At 36.9% G+C, this 22,553-nt stretch overlaps 1 protein-coding gene and 1 non-coding gene across 2 annotated transcripts in view; one reads left to right on the top strand and one right to left on the bottom strand.

The window, feature by feature from the left end:
- COMMD10 (COMM domain containing 10) overlaps positions 1–22,553 on the bottom strand; it is a 215,464-nt gene that overhangs the window by 42,485 nt on the left and 150,426 nt on the right. The window lies entirely within an intron of this gene.
- On the top strand, positions 12,877–12,952 carry TRNAF-GAA (transfer RNA phenylalanine (anticodon GAA)). Its single transcript has one exon. It is a non-coding gene; the product is annotated as a tRNA-Phe (tRNA).

Raw genomic sequence — 22,553 nt, 5'->3', positions numbered from 1 at the left:
ACAATCAAGCATTGGGGGAGGGGCGCACAGGCAGCCTGAAATACCTTCGGGAGCACAGCTGCGACCCAATCACTGAAATTAGCTTAACCCATGAAATCTGCGCACCCACGGGGCTCTAATTGATAAGATCTCTCTCATTTCAGTGATCCAAGACAAGAGGCGTGATATTTTTTAGTGCCTCTCGCTAAAGGGCGGGGGCAACTTCTGATTGATAGAGCCTCCATATTCAGGGATAAACGCTAACAAGAGGGACTTGGCAGATAATAAGATCTATACTACACTAGTTGCAAGCAGAGACTAGTGCCTCTTCTTCCCAGCCAAAACAGGCTACAAAGTGTGGAAAGCCTGGGTTGAGTGGTCCAACTGAATGCTAGGCGCTGAACAGTCACCTTGACAACAATTGACTCCCACCCCCGCCTGATTACACTGGAGGCTCTGACTGCCAGAGCCTTTCCCAAAGCCTTGCGCTGAGTGGGGATAGAGTGGGCATTTCCTAGCTCTTTGAGCCTCTTACTCCCCAGGCAGAAGCAGTTGCAGCCTTGTAGCTGGATCACCAGGCTGCTAATTCAGGAAGGGGGGACTAGGAGAGAGACTCCAGGAAAGCAAACTCTCTCATCGTTGGACCCTGCAAACGCCAACAAGCCTTGACTACCAGCAAGACTAAAGCCAATTATATGACATTGCCATAGAATCCCATCAACTGCAAATCCCTACCTAAGTGTGACACAGGGGCAGAGCCTGGGGTACAGAGTCACTGACCAGGAAGAGGGAGAGAAAAGAAAAAGGAAGAAGTTAACCTCTCAATATCAAGAAAAATCCACAGACTTTACAACTTGTTCCACTAATTTTTATTTGTTGTTTGTTTCTTCTATCTTATTGCCTTTATTATTATTATTTCTATTTCCTCCACCTCGGTCCTTCTATTCTCTGCCCATCTTATGCTTCCCTTTTCTTGAACTACACTACCCATGAATGTTACATTTTATTTCTCTTCTTCATCCTCACCTTCCTTTAAGGTTATACTCCAAAACACTTAACTCTCACTCTCTCCTCTTTTGTTTTTTTTTTGTTTTGTTTTGCTTTATTTTGTTTTTTTCTCTTCCTTTTTTTTTCTTCCTTCGTTTTTCTCTTTTTCTTATTTTTTCCTTTCTATTCGTTTTTTCTTTTCTGGTTTTACTTTCCTCCCATTTAATCCTCAATCACGAACAAATTAGTTAATCTGGGACTCAAGGTTTTTTTTTTGGCTTTATTTTTCTTTTTCGCTTTTGTTTTTTTTTTTGTTTGTTTGTTTATTTTTGTGGCATTTTGGGTACTTTTTACGTTGCTTTTTAACTCACTAGCATTCCTCCCAACCCAAGGTCTCCATTGTATTTAGTCTTCGCTCCACTTAATACAACAGATTTTTACTTATTATTTTTATTTTTTTCTTCTTTATTATTCTTTTTTTTCTCCTTTTTTTCTGGTTCCCTCTTATCCCTCTCATTATATCTCTTAATCGACCATCACTTACAAGCAAATCATCTTATGCTTGTTTAAGATTTTCTTCCTTTTTTTTTCTTTTTTTTCTTTTTGCATTTAGTAGGTCCCTACTCCCTTTTTTTTGCCCCTTGAACTCTTCACCCCAAATCAGGCCCTCCATTATAGGCAGTTTTTGTTCCATTTAGCATAATATAATTCACAGGTCATCATGATATTTCCCTGAGGAGGGGAGAGGAGGGAAAGAGAAGAAAGAAAAAAGGGGGAAATAATAAATTATTACTGTTTTTTTTTGTGGGGTGTTTTACCTTTTTTTTTTTTTTTTTTACTTTTTACTCTTTATTAATTCTAATTAGTGCTATCAACAAGACCACCCTCAGATGCCAATAAGAAAGAGGAAATCGAATATTATGGATACAAAAGAAAGAGAGGTAACACAAATAGATGTGGAAAAATCTATGGAGAAAAGACTTAACATATTGGAAGCCTTGGAGCTAAATGACAGAGAATTTAAAATAGAAATCTTAAAAATACTCAGAGATATACAAGAAAACACAGAAAGGCAATTTAGGGAGATCAGAAAACAACTCAATGAACACAAAGAATATATTACCAAGGAAATTGAAACTATAAAAACAAATCAAACAGAAATGAAAAACTCAATTCATGAGCTGAAAAACGAGGTAACAAGCTTAGCTAACAGAACAGCCCAGATTGAAGATAGGATTAGTGAAATAGAAGACAAACAACTTGAGGCACAACAGAGAGAAGAAGAAAGAGACTCAAAAATAATAAAAAACGAGAAAGCCCTACAGGAATTGTCTGACTCCATCAGAAAGAATAACATAAGAATAATAGGTATATCAGAGGGAGAAGAGAAAGAAAATGGAGTGGAGAATATACTCAAACAAATAATAGACGAGAACTTCCCAAGCCTGTGGAAAGAACTAAAGCCTCAAATTCAAGAAGCAAACAGAACACCGAGTTTTCTTAACTCCAACAAACCCACTCCAAGGCAAATCATAATAAAGATGACACAAACCAATGACAAAGAAAAAATTCTCAAGGCAGCCAGGGAAAAGAAGAGTACAACATATAAAGGAAGGCCTAATAGATTATCATCAGATTTCTCAGCAGAAACTCTACAAGCTAGAAGAGAGTGGACCCCAATATTTAAAGCCCTGAAAGAGAGGAACTTTCAGCCAAGAATACTATACCCATCAAAGCTATCCTTCAAGTACGAAGGAGATATAAAAACATTCACAAATACAGAAAAGATGAGAGAATTTATCAGCAGAAAGCCCCCCTCCAGGAAATACTAAAGGGGGTTTTCCAACCAGATTCAAAGAACAAAAGAAAACAACACCACAAGTAACAGCTCCACCAAGAACACAATAAAACCAAACTTAAACTGTGACAACAAAGGAAAAAAAGGGGGGAGAGGATGGAGATTAACAGTAGCAAAGGACGATGAAGTGCAGAAATACTCATAAGATAGGGTACTACAATGAATATGGTAGGTACCCTTTTCATTACTTAATGGTAACCACCCTTGATAAAACCACCACAAAAACACTTGACTTAAAAAAGGGAGCAACAGAGGAAAGAAGTATGGAACTCAAACAAACAAAAACAAATGATAGAAAAACAAAAGAGAAGAATCAAACAAGATACAAAACTAACAGAAAGCAATTTATAAAATGGCAGTAGGGAACCCACAAGTGTCAATAATTACACTAAATGTAAATGGATTAAACTTACCAATAAAAAGACACAGAGTAGCAGAATGGATTAAAAAAGAAAATCCAACTATATGCTGCCTACAAGAAACACATCTAAGCAACAAGGATAAAAACAAATTCAAAGTGAAAGGCTGGAAAACAATACTCCAAGCAAACAACACCCAAAAAAAAGCAGGTGTAGCAATACTCATATCTAATAATGCTGACTACAAGACAGAAAAAGTACTCAGAGACAAAAATGGTCATTTCATAATGATTAAGGGGAAGTTGAATCAAGAAGACATAACAATCCTTAATATATATGCACCAAACTAAGGAGCACCAAAATATATAAGACAGCTACTTATTGACCTTAAAACAAAAACTAACAAAAATACAATCATACTTGGAGACCTCAATACACCGCTGACGGCTCTAGATCGGTCATCCAAACAGAGAATCAATAAAGATATAGTGGCCTTAAACGAAATACTAGAACACCTGGATATGATAGACATCTACAGGACACTTCATCCCAAAGCGACAGAGTATACATTTTTCTCTAGTGTACATGGAACATTCTCAAGAATTGACCATATGTTGGGCCACAAAGACAGAATAAGCAAATTTAGAAAAACTGAAATTGTACCAAGCACATTTTCTGATCATAAAGCCTTGAAACTAGAATTCAACTGCAAAAAAGAGGGGGAAAAACCCACAAAAATGTGGAAACTAAACAACATACTTCTAAAAAATGAATGGGTCAAAGAAGAAATAAGCGCAGAAATCAAAAGATATATACAGACAAATGAAAATGAAAATACGACATATCAGAATCTCTGGGATGCAGCAAAAGCAGTAATAAGAGGAAAGTTCATATCACTTCAGGCCTATATGAACAAACAAGAGAGAGCCGAAGTAAACCACTTAACTTCACACCTTAAGGAACTAGAAAAAGAAGAACAAAGACAACCCAAAACCAGCCGAAGAAAGGAGATAATAAAAATCAGAGCAGAAATAAATGAAATAGAGAACAGAAAAACTATAGAAAAAATTAATAAAACAAGGAGCTCGTTCTTTGAAAAGATCAACAAAATTGACAAACCCTTGGCAAGACTCACCAAGGAAAAAAGGCACAGGACTCAAATAAAAGAAATTCAAATTTTATGCAGTCTGTGGTAGAGGCAGGGAGAGGGCCTAAACTGACCTCCACAGTCATTTCTCATTTCTAAATTCTCTAGTCAATTTCACATTCTTAATTCTTTATTTATTAATGCTTTAATACTTTATTGTCATCACTAATAAATTACTTTTAATTTAGTATCATTGTAACTTCAAAGTCAGATATTAGACAAATGTGTTTAGAATTAAAATCCTACACTAGGACAAATGAACACTAGAAATCAGAGTTAGCAGATCATAGTCAGGTCATCTGATTTAACCAGATGTCTGACAGATGAAAGGCCCAAATGCTAATCCACAATAACCACTGGAGTAATGTTTAGGAACCTCCCTCATTTTTATCATAAAACAAAACATAAAGAATTTCTAAATAAAAAGTAAATACTGGCAATTATTTATTTATATATTTGAGATAGCCCCAACCACAGGAGTCCTAAATCTGCAAGGTAAAAAGAAAAGTGGTAAAGTTGATTTAAAGGAAGAATACAGCTGATAACCACACTTTGAAGTAATAAATATTTTTTTCACTAAAAACAATAAAAATTGCTAAATAGAATATTACTGACATTTAATACAATATAATTATTGACATTAATACAGTATAATACAGACACTGTACTATTTTTGGTTTTTATATTAGTGTTTTTTTAAAGCTCAGTGGGAAAGTAAAGAAAAATAAGATTATCTGCAAAGCCAGGCCACAGTAGTTTTGATTCTATTAAAATATTTTTATGACCAGGGTCACCCCCAAAGATTCTAGCAGTCTTTAGGCCAGGGCAGATCTATCAATTACATCAACAGCAGCAAAACTGCAACGGCTACTGTGACACGAACTAAGGTCTGCACACCTGGCACAGGCAGCTTTACTTTCTCAAGTCTTCCTTTACCTTTCCCAAGTCTTTGTTGTAAAAACTTTTCATTCTTTCTCCAGTTTATCTTCCTAACTTTCATGTTATACTTTTTCTAGTTATAATTATTTCCCACAGGGCTGCCTCACAGCTCATTCATTTCAGAACGGAACCTTTCAGTGTTGCCCCAAATTTCACTGCAGTCAATTTATACACGTACAAGTTTTGTTTTTTTCAATTGATTCATTTTTAGAAAGAGATTTTCATTTGTTGTTCCACTTAGTTGTGCATTCATTGGCTGCTTCCTATATGTGCCCTGACTAGGACTGAGCCTGCAACCCTGGTGTTCTGGGATATTCTAACCAACTGAGTCAACAGGCAAGGACCCATATACTCTTCAACGTTTTAATTAAGAGAAATTCAAATCAAGGTCACAAGGGATGACTGTTTAATGAATGTTCTAATGTCAGCACATGGTAGTAGAAAGCATAAGAAAAAATATTCAGGTTCAAATCCTTTAGGCTTTTAAGAAAAGCAATACATGACAAAGAGCACGAGTTTCTGGTGAAAGCAGTGCAAGTGAATTCAAAGGTATATCTGTTTATACCTGGCAGATTTCAATACCCAAAGATATGCTGGTTTGTAACTCAGCTGTCTGAAGGGAAAAGAAGTTTGATAATCGTTTGGTCAAAATTAACCTCAGTGATAAGGAAGTCTTTATCAATTACAGGGATCTACTGTAGTGGCCTTGCAAGGTACCCCCCACTTTTGGACTTCCTAGATTATGTGGCCTAAAATGGTTGGGTGTATTACAGTTCACTTTGAAATTCATGCCTCCTATCTCTTTTACATTTTTTTTTATAAATAAATTTTTATTTTAATGGGGTGACATCAATAAATCAGGGTACATATATTCAAAGAAAACATGTCCAGGTTATCTTGTCATTCCATTCTGTTGCATACACATCACCCAAGGTCGGATTGTCCTCCATCACCTTCTATCTAGTTTTCTTTGTGCCCCTCCCCCACTCCCTCCCCCCTCCTTCCCTCCCCCCGCCCCCCGTAACCACCACACTCTTGTCCATGTCTCTTAGTCTCGTTTTTATGTCCCACCAATGTATGGAATCCTGCAGTTCTTGTTTTTTTCTGATTTACTTATTTCACTCTGTATAATGTTATCAGGATCCCACCATTTTCTTGTAAGTGATCCGATGTCATCATTTCTTATGGCTGAATAGTATACCATGGTGTATATGTGCCACATCTTCTTTATCCAGTCTTCTATTTTTTTTTACAGTGATTAAAGCCTTTAAGCAAACTCTTGGCCAATACAGCAAGAATCCATAAAAGAGTAGTGTCCTTAACATGTTCACCAAATCCAAGTTGGCCCCAACACCATGCCAAATCCCTGAAAAATGCAACCCAACCCCAGTCACAAGGAGCAGGAGTCCAGGAAAAGTCCACATCCAGGAAAAGTCCGCATGGCACTAGAATTGTCACAATTCTATACTTTGCAGCTCACGTCCAAGTCCCAGTGACCAGTGCTTCTAGCTGGTAATGATTCAGGTAGACTGGAAAAGCCATCTGCAGCATGTGTGGAGATGGAGCTTCTGTTCTCCTCTGCCTGGAGAAATGAGACCAGGTTGCTTTTTCCTGGAGCTCTGCGACTGTGGCTTGGTAAAGAAAATCTTGGGATACACTAAGCTGGGTGGCAAAGGTAGATTCATAATAGAAGTTGGCAAAAGGGGGAAAGAGAGCTCTAAATTAGGAGTAGGTCCCAGCCTGAAATATGAGTGGGGCATTGAGGTAGGAGGAATAAAGGAAACACTATATATTAAACAAAGCAGCAGAAAACAGGACTATCAACTCCCACAACAGAGATCTTCGAGGGAAGAATAAAAAACCTGACTATTCAGGCAAGACATAGTTAAGTGGTCCTTGTGCAAATGAGATCAGTTTACCTGCTTCTTGGAAGAAATACCCTAGGCTCGTCCACAGTGTCGTAGATGGGGCTGATGGCCCTGGGCACCTTCAGCCTTCAGTGGCAAACCCCAGCTTTCTGGGCAAGGTTAGGTCATAGGTGGCTGAAGCAGGGCTGGAAGAGACTGAACCCTCCCTTAGAGGAGCGAGGGAGAAGCCTACCTTCCAGTGTCCCTGTTTCCTCACAGCAGAGGCATGTAAGTCTGGCAGGCTTTAGCTCAATGACCTTCCTTTCCACTATTGAAGCAGGACCCAGATGGCATCCTATAAGACCCCTTTGGGGCGTTGGAGCCTTTAAGGGTGTATCCTAAAAGCTGGTAGTTCCCCTGATCTCTATTGGGCTTTTTCTGCCTCTAGGTATCTTAAAGGCCATGCTCAGAAGATCTCGCTGAGGGGTTTGAGGATCCCCATCCGCCTATATAAATCTATTCCATAAATCTGGAGCTATTTGGAAAAAGACAAAACAGTGTTATTATCTGGATTAAATAAAGAAGGTAGTAGTTTGCAGGAGAAAAAGATTTGGCATCTCCTGTTCATCAGCATTCAAAAGAAATTTAAAATTTTTTTAAGTAAAAAGCATGATACGGTAGACCTGTAGGAGTTCCAGGATATGACTCCCCCCTTTTAAATTTTTTTAAATTGACCTTAAAATATTTGCTGAGTACACTTTAATAATACCTTGACTTTAAAGATTATAAGAATGACAAAATACAGTAAATGCTTTTGCTCCATATGCAGGAGCATTGTCAGTTTAACCAGTTTAGGAAATCCAATAATAGAATAGTGCATACAGACAATGAGCTATAACATGCTTAGCAGCCTCTCCTGTTCTGACAGAGGTTACTATAAATACAGAATATGTATCCACTGTAACATGGACATAGGACTGTTTGCCAAATGAAGGTATATGAGTAACATCCATTTGCCAAAGTTGTCCTGGTATGGGTCCTTGAGGGTTAACTCCAAATGAAGGGGCAGATTATAGTATAGGACCCCTTGGACAGGATTTCCCAATCTGCCATGCTGCTTCCTGAGAAAGTTGAAACTGTTTACACAGGGTTGCCGCATTCTGTTGATGAATAGTATGAGATTGAATTGCTCGATCTGTCATGGTTGCTCCAAATAATTTTCTTTTGGGTAGCTTGATCAACAAGGGCATTCCTAGGCCCTGGCCGGTTGGCTCAGTGGTAGAGCATTGGCCTAGTGTGCAGGAGTCCTGGGTTCGATTCCTGGCCAGGGCATCTTTTACATTTTTGAACTTTTTAAAAACACATACAATGCTTTTCCAACTGACTTTAATAATTTCTAATTTCTTACTTATTTTGCAATTAGTAAGTTTGTATGAATATCACAATAATTATTACTGGTCTTATGATGCTAATATACAAAATTTACCAGCCTTCAGACTACATATGCAGGTTAATAAAACTCATTATACTTCAGAAATTGCCCTGAACACAGTAAGTTTTAACTACATCAAATGTTTGCCTTAAAAAAAAAAAATGTTTGCCTTTGTTCTTCACTCTCTATATGCAAAACTAAAACTTTTTATCCTAGCTCAAAAGCATTAAAATTTTATCTCATCAGAATTCAATTTTTCTGATAACTATGTAATCACCTTTAAAAAACTAACAGCTACACAGTAGAGGTTACTGGAAAAGCAGACGCTTAAATAATTCCAGGAAGCCTATCTCCTTCTTGACTAGTTTGAAACCAAGTAAATAAAAAATATTCTTTAAATTGTTTTTCTTCTGATCTTACTTCAAATAAAGATTTTTTTTTAAGTTCATAGGATTTTATTTTTGATGCAGGGGAATGCAGTAACATTAAAAGAATAATAATTTAAGAGCAGAAAATAACCCCATTTTCTTTTCTTTTTTTTGGGGGGGGGTAAAGATTCCAAATTAAATTGTCCAAGAGATGAACATATTACAAGGTCAAATAAACAGGCAAATTTGAATTTGTTTTAAGCTGAGAGAATATTTCTTTTAAAGTATGACAATTCCTGGAGAACACAGATAATATAAATGTGCTTTTATTCCTAAACACCATTTGTAAATGGTCTAATGTGGGACTGCTGATCTCACATATGAGAGGAAGGGAAAAAGTTGGAGGACATTTACAGGATTTAGTTACTAAAGTCATCATAAACCACAAATTTCTTATGTATTGGAAAATTGAACCATTCTTAAAGAGAAAGTCTTTGCTCAGCTACTAAAGAAAGGAAGGGAAAACAGTACAATTTTTTTTCTTAAATTTTCATGATTAGTTCAAGCCTTTTGACTATCTAAGCAAAATCTTATAAAGGCAAGAAAATCTTTAGACAAATGTATAATGTAAAAGGCTGTTCGGTAAGTCATTTGAAGATTTAAAGTAAGAAAACAAAATGGTTAAATTTGTATTAAAAAAAAATGAAGTATTTGCTGAGTGTCACATGCTTAAGTAATTTGAGACTATAGTAATTCCTAAATTATAATATGTGAAAATTTGGGGAGTAATTTCTGCCTTTTTAAAATTAATATGAAGTAAATATTTCCCAAAAAAAGCTATCTGGGCATGACCAGGTAGTGGCACAGTATATAGAGTGTTGGCCGGGGATGCTGAAGACCCAGGTTCGAAATCTCAGTTGCCAGCTTGAGCGTGGGCTCATTCACCTTGAGTGTGGTGTCACTGGCTTGAATGTGGGATCATAGACAGGACCCCATGGTCACTGGCTCGAGCAAGGGGTCACTCAGTCTGCTGAGCCTCCACCCCTAGTCAAGACACATGTGAGCAAGCAATCAATGAACAACTAAGGTGTCTCAACTATAAACTGATGCTTCTCATCTCTCTCTCTCCCTTCCTGTCTCTCTCTCTCAAAAAAAAAAAAAAGCTATCTGGTTGGACTTCGAAAGTTAAGTTTCTCACTTGACAGTTCAGATAATTTACTTGACAGTGTTATTTTATTCTAAAAATGATTGATATAAAGTATGGTGTCTATAAATCAGAAAATTCACAAATACAATACTGGGGGTAGAAAAGGACATATCTATATTCATCTAATTATTTTTTATTTTATGCTTTCTTATTTTATGTAAAATTAAGTGTGTGAAATACACAATACATTTAAATAAATTATACCTACATAGAGAATGCATACTGCTAAGTTCTCATTGATAGGGTATATAATCAAAGAAGGTTGGAGGAAAACAGTAAAATTTTCTGATTATAAGATTGGAGACTATTTCAAGACATTAGAATGGAATTATTTTTTAAATAGACATGGAAATTAGGATCCATGAAGGAAAAAAATGAGAAATAAGTCAGATAAATTAAATCACAATTATATTAAAAATTTATTTTCCACAAAAGATAGCTCAAAACAGTAAAAAAGCAAGACACAGAGTAGGAAAAAATAATTTCAACATATACAATCAACAAGGCCTTTGTATTTAGAATACATACAAATCAATATGAAAAAGACAACTTGATAAACGGACAAGAGACTTGAAAAGGCACTTTATATAAGTGGATATCTAAGTAGTCAATAAATATGTCAAAAAATGCTCAACTTCATTAATAATTAGGAAAATGCAAACTAAAAAACTCAGTGTGATGCCTCTCTACAAAAGCACCAGAATGACTGAAATGAAAAACACTGACAAATGCCAAGTTTTGAAGATGTGTAGCAACCACAATTCCCATACACAGCTGATTGAATCAATTTATACAAGGTTTATAAAACAGGCAAAACTAATCCATCATATTAGAACAGTTGGGAAAGTGGCTAACTTTGGGGAGCAAAGAAGGGACAGTGATTAGAAATCATTAAGAGGGCTTTTGCAGTAATGTTTTCTTTCTTCAGTGGGTGTTGGTTACACAGGTGTGTTCATTTTGTGATAATTCACTGAGGTGTATGTATGTACTTCAATAAATCATATGAAGACCAAAGGCTAACTTTACAGGTTTCAGTCTGAAAATGAATTTATTGTTTTCTTATTCAATGCACAAATTTTTCTTCTAACTCTTCACCGAATCCTACTTACTACAAGGGAAGGTAAAAACTATTTTAGTATAATAGCTAATATGTTCTCATTCTTTAAATCCTCCTTAGCAAGTGTATTATTTATTTTTAATTTTTACATAATTGTCACTGGAAACTTAGAAGTCTTCAGAGTAGTCAACTGGGAAGTAACAGATGAGCATGAATACGGGAGTAATTGTTTCAGTGCAATCAAGAAACTAACAGGCAAATAGAATTAAATGGACTATTTTTAACATAAAAAAAGCTAAGTTGTATTTAAAGATTTGTTTAAGATACATATAAAAAACCTACTTCTGAACTGAACAACATTACATACTACCTGCAAGGCAGAGAGGATGTCTAGAATCAATTGCACTAAACTATACCAAGCTAAGGAATCACTTCGGACTAACTGAATTTTATTGGGGGCTGGAGAGCCACAAACTTCACTGCCACATTCTGAAGGGCAAACACCTTGTTTCTGATACTAAATAGCGGCATGTCAGAATTGCAAGTATGTTTATTTCAGAAGTTTAGGTCACATCTGCATGTTTGTTTTGTTACTAGCAGCAAGTAACCTGCCTTTTGTGATTTATCCATTGGCATACCAGTCTGAATCAAAGTGGGTTGAACCAAAGCAGCTGATGAGAAATGGAAGGCTTTGAGATGTTACAAGTGGGGGTCCAGAAGTGGGTCCTTATAACCTTGTAGACATAATTTAAATATCTCTGACCTAAAGAAAGTTTTTATATTGTAGTATTAAAAGCGTGATTAAAAAAGATAAGCAAGTGAGTTAGAAAAAAACTCAATCCATGGTGCTGGGACTAATACTCTATACCTCAAAAGATCCTTAGCATAAATATTCAGAAATAACAATGCTCAATAAGCTGAAAAATATTGAAAAAAGCAAATTAGATGATGTTACATATCTCCTTACATATGACCTGTGGTGGCGCAGTGGATAAAGTGTCGACCTGGAATGCTGAGGTTGCTGGTTCCTTACATATAAAGTTATACAGATTACTTATGTGTGCTAGATACTGTTAAAATTGCTCTACATATATTACCTCATTTACTCCTCAAGCAACCTACGAGATACAGAATAAGACACAGAGAAGTTAAGCATATGTGCAAGGTCACACAAATGGCATTTGAACCCAGGCAATCTGACTGTAATTCCATGCTTATACTGGAAAAGATTGTTCAAGTCTAGCTAAAATGCATACCTGAATGAAATACGGAGAACAGCAGCATTTATAATATTCACTCATTCAACAAATATTTAGTGAATGCTTATGATGAGCCACACACTATTCTAGCTGCTCAGAATATAACAGTTTATAAAACTCAAGTCCTCTCTACCTTTGTGGAGTCTGCACTCCAGTGGAGGCTGACAGACAATAAATAAATAAAATATGTATATAATTTGTCTAATAAAATATATAGTTTGTTTGAAGTTATGGGGCAGACTGGAAATATGAATTGTTATTTCCTAAGCTGGACAGGAAAGATCTCACTCAAGGTGACATTTGAGTAAAGATTAGAAAGAAGTGAAGGGATAAAACATGAGAATATCTGGGAGTAAAAAATTCTAGACAGAGAAACCAGGAAGTACAAAGTCCCTAAGGAGAAAGTGTACATGTCTTCTTTAAGAAACAACAAGGAGGCCCTGGCCGGTTGGCTCAGTGGTAGAGCGTCGGCCTGAAGTGCAGAAGTCCCGGGTTCGATTCCTGGCCAGGGCACACAGGAGAAGCGCCCATCTGCTTCTCCACCCCTCCCCCTCTCCTTCCTCTCTGTCTCTCTCTTCCCCTCCCGCAGCGAGGCTCCATTGGAGCAAAAAAAATGGCCCGGGCGCTGGGGATGGCTCCTTGGCCTCTGCCCCAGGCACTAGAGTGGCTCTGGTCGCAACAGAGCAACGCCCCGGAGGGGCAGAGCATCGCCCCCTGGAGGGCGTGCTGGGTGGATCCCGGTCGGGCGCATATGGGAGTCTGTCTGACTGTCTCTCCCCGTTTCCAGCTTCAGAAAAATACAAAAAAAAAAAGAAAAAAAAAAAAGAAAAAGAAACAACAAGGATCCTAACTAGGTGGTGGCACAGTGGACAGAGCATCAACCTGGGGCGCCGAGGTCACCAACTTGACACAGGCTCATCTAGCTTGAATGTGGGGTTGCCAGCTTGAGTGTGGGGTCACCTGTTTGAGAATAGGATCATAGACATGATCCCATGGTCACTGGCTTGAGCCCAAAGGTTGTTGGCTTGAAGTCCAAGGTTGCTGGCTTGAGCAAGGGGTCACTGGTTCAGCTGGAGCCCCCCCAGTAAAGGCACATATGAGAAAGCAATCAATGAACAACTAAGATACTGCAACTATGAGTAGATGCTGCTTTTCACCTCTTTCACTTCCTGTCTGCCAGTCCCTCTCTCTCACTAAAAAAAAAAAGAAAAAAGAAAAAGAAAAGAAACAACAAAGAGACAGTGTGACTAGAACACAGGAAGCAAGAGGGAGATTAGTAGATGAATAAGGAAGAAAAGTAGCAATGAGAATTCTGGCTGTTGATTTTGGATGAGAAGCCATTTGAGGGATGTGTAAAGAAAACCAAAATTTTAAAGTATTTTGGGCTTTAAGGGTTCTAGAAGAATCCTTGGTAATTGGAAAGGTGAGGGGAAGAGTAATAAATATAGCATATATTCAACAAAGGTAACATGTCTGAAGGGTCAGGGTCTCTATTTGGCAGTGTAAAAGGAAGTGAGAAGAAGCTAGCATTCTACCATTCTGACTGGTATTGTGGTTGGAAAGACGAGACTGAATCAATGTCTACTACTGAAGTCAGGTGACACTGAGGCAGAAGGAAGAAAGGAACGTAGGGAAACTCGCAGCAGAATCTTAGTAATATAATGAGTTCCTCACACAAACACACACAGAAAAAGGTTCCGAATGTCATTGGACAGCTTTGCCAAACAACTAGGATAACTTTGCTAACTAATAAATACTTATATTGTCTACGCCATACCACCCTGAACGTGCCCGATCTCGTCTGATCTCGGAAGCTAAGCAGGGTCAGACCTGGTTAGTACTTGGATGGGAGATAAATACTTATATCATAAATTTGAAACACTTTTAAAAACAAACAGAAAAAGTACTGGATTTCACTGAAAGAAAAATAATTTCAATTTTGTAATAATAATTAAAACAAGGTCACATGAACAGGAAAAAATACCCCATAATTCACATATAAATCCACATGGGGGTAATAATCTAATGCATAGCTTTGAAGATGGGTAAAATTATTACTTTAACAAAGAAAAACGAATGAATAAGGAATAATATAGATTGCATATACAAATATATTTGAAATGAAGTAAAATTCTATGTTCAAATGGAGAAGCTATTGAAGTATCCAGTAATGATGCATTTATAAATAAGGCAATTTGGCTTATTTATACATGTAACTGCATGCATCTGTAAATAATTTACTAATAGAGTTATGAACTAGTTAAAAAATAGTATGAGTTCTAAAAACATACCCAATGGCATAATTTTGTCTGTGAGGTTAAAGAGTACTGATCTTAAAAGGGTCTCAGAATCACCACGGACACCGTAGATATACAAAGAATTATTGTAGAATACTATGAAAAACTTTATGCCACTAAATTCAACAACCTAGAAGAAATGGATAAATTCCTAGAACAATACAACCTTCCTAGACTGAGTCAAGAAGCAGCAGAAAGCCTAACAGACCTATCAGTAGAGAAGAAATAGAAAAAACCATTAAAAACCTCCCCAAAAATAAAAGTCCAGGCCCTGACGGCTATACCAGCGAATTTTATCAAACATTCAAAGAAGACTTGGTTCCTATTCTACTCAGTCTTCCAAAAAATTGAAGAAGAAGCAATACTTCCAAATACATTTTATGAGGCCAACATAACCCTCATACCAAAACCAGGCAAGGATGGCACAAAAAAAGAAAACTACAGACCAATATCTCTAATGAATACAGATGCTAAAATACTAAACAAAATACTAGCAAATCGAATACAACAACATATTAAAAAAATAATACATCATGATCAAGTGGGATTCATCCCAGAATCTCAAGGATGGTTCAACATACGTAAAACGGTTAACGTAATACACCATATCAACAAAACAAAGAACAAAAACCACATGATCTTATCAATAGACGCAGAAAAGGCTTTCGATAAAATACAACACAATTTTATGTTTAAGACTCTCAACAAAATGGGTATAGAAGGAAAATATCTCAACATGATAAAGGCCATATATGATAAACCATCAGCTAACATCATATTAAACGGCACTAAACTGAATGCTTTCCCCCTTAAATCAGGAACAAGACAGGGTTGTCCACTCTCTCCACTCTTATTTAATGTGGTACTAGAGGTTCTAGCCAGAGCAATCAGACAAGACAAAGAAATAAAAGGCATCTATATCGGAAAAGAAGAAGTAAAGGTATCACTTTTTGCAGATGATATGATCCTATACATCGAAAACCCCAAAGAATCCACAAAAAGACTACTAGAAACAATAAGCCAATACAGTAAGGTCGCAGGATACAAAATTAACATACAGAAGTCAATAGCCTTTCTATATGCCAACAATGAAACAATTGAGAACGAACTCAAAAGAATAATCCCCTTCACGATTGCAACAAAAAAAATAAAATACTTAGGAATAAACATAACAAAGAATGTAAAGGACTTATATAATGAAAACTATAAACCATTTTTAAGGGAAATCGAAAAAGATATAATGAGATGGAAGAATATACCTTGTTCTTGGCTAGGAAGAATAAATATAATCAAGATGGCTATATTACCCAAAGCAATATACAAATTTAATGTAATTCCCATCAAACTTCCAATGACGTTTTTAAAGAAATAGAGCAAAAAAATCATCAGATTTATATGGAACTATAAAAAACCCCGAATAGCCAAAGCAATCCTAAAGAAAAAGAATGAAGCTGGGGGCATTACAATACCTGACTTCAAACTATATTATAGGGCCACGACAATCAAAACAGCATGGTATTGGCAGAAAAATAGACACTCAGACCAATGGAACAGAATAGAAAGTCCAGAAATAAAACCACATATATATAGTCAAATAATTTTTGATAAAGGGGCCAACAACACACAATGGAGAAAAGAAAGCCTCTTCAATAAATGGTGCTGGGAAAACTGGAAAGCCACATGCAAAAGAATGAAACTGGACTACAGTCTCTCCCCCTGTACAAAAATTAACTCAAAATAGATCAAAGATCTAAACATAAGACCTGAAACAATTAAGTACATAGAAGAAGACATAGGTACTCAACTCATGGACCTGGGTTTTAAAGAGCATTTTATGAATTTGACTCCACAGGCAAGAGAAGTGAAGGCAAAAATTAATGAATGGGACTACATCAGACTAAGAAGTTTTTGCTCAGCAAGAGAAACTGATAACAAAATAAACAGAAAGCCAACTAAATGGGAAATGATATTTTCAAACAACAGCTCAGATAAGGGCCTAATATCCAAAATATACAAAGAACTCATAAAACTCAACAACAAACAAACAAACAATCCCATAAAAAAATGGGAAGAGGATATGAACAGACACTTCTCCCAGGAAGAAATACAAATGGCCAACAGATATATGAAAAGATGCTCATCTTCTTTAGCTATTAGAGAAATGCAAATCAAAACGGCAATGAGATACCACCTCACACCTGTTCGATTAGCTATTATTAGCAAGACAGGTAATAGCAAATGTTGGAGAGGCTGTGGAGAAAAAGGAACCCTCATACACTGTTGGTGGGAATGTAAAGTAGTACAACCATTATGGAAGAAAGTATGATGGTTCCTCAAAAAACTGAAAATAGATCTACCTTATGACCCAGCAATACCTCTACTGGGTATATACCCCAAAAACTCAGAAACATTGATACGTAAAGACACATGCAGCCCCATGTTTATTGCAGCATTGTTCACAGTGGCCAGGACATGGAAACAACCAAAAATCCCGTCAATAGATGACTAGATAAAGAAGATGTGGCACATATACACTATGGAATACTACTCAGCCATAAGAAATGATGACATCGGAACATTTACAGCAAAATGGTGGGATCTTGATAACATGATACGAAGCGAAATAAGTATATCAGAAAAAAACAGGAACTGCATTATTCCATTCGTAGGTGGGACATAAAAGTGAAACTAAGAGACATTGATAAGAGTGTGGTGGTTACGGGGGGGGGAGGGGGGAATGGGAGAGGGAAAGGGGGAGGGGGAGGGGCACAAAGAAAACAAGATAGAAGGTGACAGAGGACAATCTGACTTTGGGTGATGGGTATGCAACATAACTGAACGACAAGATACCCTGGACTTGTTATCTTTGAATATATGTATCCTGATTTATTGATGTCACCCCATTAAAAAAATAAAATTATTAAAAAAAAATAAAGAAAAAAAAAAAAAGGGTCTCAGTGTCCTTTTTGTGAAGCGATCCCTCAAAGTATGAATGGTTGGCAGAGCACAGGAAGCAGCTGACTTGGAGCCACAGGAGTGCTGGGGGAATATGGCAACAGCGCTACTAACCAGCCACTCAAAAAAAAAGAGTTGGCGTCAGAGCAATAGTCGCTGCAGGGTCTGAGGTTTCTCATTTTGCTGGAAAACTCTCATCTCGTCTATCCAACTGTCTATATCTACCAATGAACTTCAACAATGAGGGTGTTATTTGCAATAGTACATAAAAAGCAATCATTTGTACGTTACAATTTCACATCTGTACTTTTTATACATATTTTGTCACTTTTGTTCCATTTTTAAAATGTGCTATCTACTTTAAAAAACAAAGAACACTTCTATAAATAAGAGAAGAGTATGTAGGCTAATTATAGGAAGCTATTCAGTAAAAACATTAAATGGAGAACAGATTGACAATGAATACTTGTTAATTCTTTTCAGGACTCTTTTTGGTCCTTTAGGAATCAGAATTATAAAAGCTATAATTCCTTTTGCTGCAAATTGCAGGACTGCTGCTTATTAGATTTGGAGTTCCAATAATCAGTTATACGTTCTAGTTATAGAAATTACCATATTTCCCCATGTATAAAACACACCTTAATTTTGGGGCACTAAATTAAAAAAAAGTATTACATAAAGTTATTAAACTCAAGTTTTATTCATCATAAAATTCATACAACTCCTCATCACTGTCAAAACTCCCACCCATTAGCTTGTCCTCATATGTGTCTGATGACGAATCATAGTCTTCATATATTGTCTCGTCCTCAGTTCCACCTATGGCATTTGAAATGTCACACTTCTTAAATGACTTGACAACGATCTCAATCTTGATATTATCCCAGGATCTTTTCACTCAGGTACAAACTTCTCTAGTTGGTTTCTTCACTCTTCCTGCTGGTGTCAAATTGTCCCCAGAAGACTTCATCCATTGGTTCCATTCATCTCTCACAGCAGCATTGAAGGGCTGATTAACACTGACATGAAGTGGTTGGAGCTGGGATGTCAAGCCTCCAGGTATGATGGCAAGTTTTGTTTTATGCTCTGCAGCAATCTTCTTTGTGTTTTTTTTTTATGTGTGCCCTAAACTTATCAAGCACCAATTGGACAGATTTGTGTAAGAGTCCACGTGGTCTCCTCCTTCTCTAAACTTTCTCAAACCAGATCTTCATCCCATCCTGATCCATCCAACCCTTGTCATGAATGTGGACAATCACTCCTCGAGGAATATCTTCCTTTGGCATTGTTTTGTGTTTGAAAATCAGCATAGGAGGCAGCTTGGTTCCATTGGCACAACAAGCTAGAATAACTGTAAAATGGCTCTTTTCATATCCACTTCTCTTCATAGTTAACAGTTTCACCCCCTTCTTATCAACAGTTCTGTTACTTGGGACATCAAATTGAAGAGGGATTTCGTCCATATTTGCAATCTGTTCCAACTCATACTGATGTGTCTTCTGACACTGAATGACAAAACGATGAAGTTCAAGGACCTTCTGCTCATAGCTTCCAGGCATCTTTGGGCAAGTCTGGTGAGTGTACGCATGCTTAATCCACTCTGTTTCATTACAAGCAATTCTGCTTCATCTGAAGCACCAACTGTGTCCTCCTTTGAAATCAGTAACTTCTTTTTCAGCAATTATTCTTGCCTCATGCTGAACCATCTTGTGGACACAGGAATTCCAACTGCCCTTTGTTCTTCAAACGATATCTTCAAATACCTCTCTATATCAGGCCATTTTGCTGACTTACCTCTCATGGCCTTCTTTTGCCGTGGCATTTTCAGTGGAGTTTCTTTTCCTGTAGCCAGTCTTGGATTGATTTCTCAGTTGGAGGAGGACCAAACTTAGTTTAGCAGCATGATTTCCATTCACTTTTGCAAACCAGATCACTTTTAACTTGAATGCAGCACTATATGAAAATTTTTTCTGAGCTATTTCTGGGCAGAGTGTAGCAAAATGTAACCTATCATAATATACTGCTAACAAGTGTGAAGCAGCACAAAGACGACAAGTGCAAAAAAGCGGAAAATGCAAGTAAAAAAATCTACAACCATTGTATTAAACGCACCCAGTTTTTAGACCCCAAATTTTTCAAAAAAGGGTGCGTCTTATACATGTGGGAATACGGTACATGATTTATTTTTAATTTGTTTCTATCGTAAGCTCAAAATTTTGGGGAATAAAACCCCCAATACTAGAATATGCAAATAAAGTGTAGGTGCTACAGAAAAAAAAATTATATGCAAGATTTTTAAGTTGAAGTATTCTTAGAAAATATTTCAATTATATACGTAGTTATTGTTAGGTTGCCAAAGGAGGGATGCACAAAGCCTGATGAGTTTTATAAGAAATTTATTTATGCATCTGAGAACAGACGAGCGGAGGCCCTACTGGCATCAGCCCGAGTGTTTGGAGATTTGAGCTTGTATAGGGTTAGTGAGCAAGGCTTAGCCAGGAGGTTAGTTTTGGTGTGAAATTTTGGGGTGGGGTGAAGGGATATGCTTAGCTGGGAGGTTGGGTGAGGGGATGTGAGACATCAGTCAGGTTTGCTCAGGTGGAGACTGCCAGAACTGTGCTGGTGCTAGTTCACTTCAAGTTTAACCTGGCTTAGTAGAGGCTTTTTGGTAAGGGGCCCTGGACCTGAACGAACCTAACAGTTATCTTCTGTAATCTGATTTTTATTAAATGGTCAAATTATTATTTAGCTCATTTGGTTATATTTATGAAAGAAGAAATGCAATAAATACATTTTACATTTCTTGTAAGTCAACATTGTTAGGTCTTACATTTCCTGATTTGTACCAATACTAGCAACTCCTACTGAGCAGAGTTAGAGTATCAATAAAAACCTTGGGAAAGATTAAATGACAGCTAAACTAAGGAGTCAGAATATAATATCATGGTTGCTTCAAAGCAATTTCCTTAGTTGTAATCATAGCAAATTTAATAAAACTAAAAAAAAGTTTGCTCATAGAATCTTACAAGCTCTTGTTTTGAATAAATTTGTATTCTCTGAAAATCACTATGGCTCATGCTGCACACAAACAATGTCTGAAGATAGTAGCACCCAGAGCTCCAACAGGATGCCATATCCTTGAACATTTTAGACCAATATGGAAGGTTATTCTCTTGAAGAAATTATGATTCTGAATAAGACATTTCTTAAAATACTATTTCTAGAATTATTTGTAACTGCCATAATAAAACATTATCACAAAATAATCAGCCTGATTGTTTACAGCATTGGTGACAGAAAAAAACTGCTCTTATTTGCTGGACCACATGACAATTAAGAACAGAACATTTTTATGATTAACAGGTTAAAAGGCAGGAGTTTTCAATGAACCTAAATTGGGCAACTTTCAAATCTTTGATGACTTCCTGACCATTTTAATGTAATTTTAAAATGTTTTCCTTAATGTTACATCTGTTAATAGAAAACAGATTAAATTCCCATTAAGTTTTATTGAACAAACCTCAAGGATCTGCTCTGAGAACCCTCTACACCAGTGGTAGTCAACCCTGGTCCAGGGTCTACCCAGTAGTGGGTGTTCCAGCTTTCATGGTGGACGGTAGCAGAGCAACCAAAGTAGAAATAAAAAGATAGATTTAACTATAGTAAGTTGTTTTATAAAGATTTATTCTGCCAAACTTAGCGAAAATCCAACATAAAGTACTTGGTAAGTAATTATTATTATATGCTTTAACGTGCTGTAACTCTGCTTTATAAATGTTATAAAGTAAAGTTACTTCCCTACTTTATAAATCACCATTACTGTGGAACCGGTAGGCAGTTAGAAAATTTTACTACTAACAGAGATACAAAAGTGGGCGGTAGGTATAAAAAGGCTGACTACCCCTGCTGTACACTATAACAGGATAAGTAGTGTATTTCAACATTAATCTAACAGTTGATCTTGAAAAATTTAAAAATGTGTACGTTCCCTAGGAGTTCATATTCAACTGAACAATATCAATTCTACTTGAATTATAAAAACATATTTCTACTGGTATTTGAATGAAAACTCAAACTCATATTTCTTATATGAGATAAACTCCAGGGAATAACCCCAGCAAAGCACTGGATTGGGAGGGAGATTAAGCTTTGGCAAAGTACCAATGAATAATACTTACACCAGTAATCATTTCTGTCATTTACCAATATGGATCAGTTTAATCTTTTCAATTGTTTAGACTAACCAGTTGATGATGCTAAACTGCCTTGAAGCCACTGCATTTAGCTTCCAAGTTTTTGTTTTTGTTTCGAGCTTAAAGTTATCCTAGCATCCTACACTAACATAGTTCATCATTAAGTTGACTATTTAAAAATGTCTTCTACTAAAGAGAGCAATGTTCTTAACTGTTGCTTAATTAAAAAGAAGGGAACAGCAAAGGTTAAGTGTCAATCACAAATTTATACTCAATTTAAATTACGTATTTCAGGCCCTGGCCAGTTGGCTCAGTAGTAGAGTATCAGCTTCGTGTGCAGGAGTCTGGGGTTCGATTCCCAGCCAGAGCACACAGGAGAAGTGCCCATCTGCTTCTCCACCCCTCCTCCTCTCCTTCCTCTCTGTCTCTATCTTCCCCTCCCGCAGCCAAGGCTCCATTGGAGTAAAGATGGCCCGGGCACTGAGGATGGCTCCATGTTGCTAGAATGGCTCTGGTTGCAACAGAGCAACGCCCCAGATGGGCAGAGCATTGCCCCCTGGTAGGCGTGCCAGGTGGATCCTGGTCGGGCACATGCGGGAGTCTGTCTCGCTGCCTCCCCGTTTCCAACTTCAGAAAAAATAATTATGTATTTCAAACAAGAATGCTATA

The sequence above is a fragment of the Saccopteryx bilineata genome, chromosome 4, assembly GCF_036850765.1.
Source record: "Saccopteryx bilineata isolate mSacBil1 chromosome 4, mSacBil1_pri_phased_curated, whole genome shotgun sequence".
Lineage (NCBI taxonomy): Eukaryota > Metazoa > Chordata > Mammalia > Chiroptera > Emballonuridae > Saccopteryx > Saccopteryx bilineata.
The sequence above is the reverse complement of the archived record's forward strand: the minus strand, read 5'-3'. Positions and strand labels throughout refer to the sequence as shown.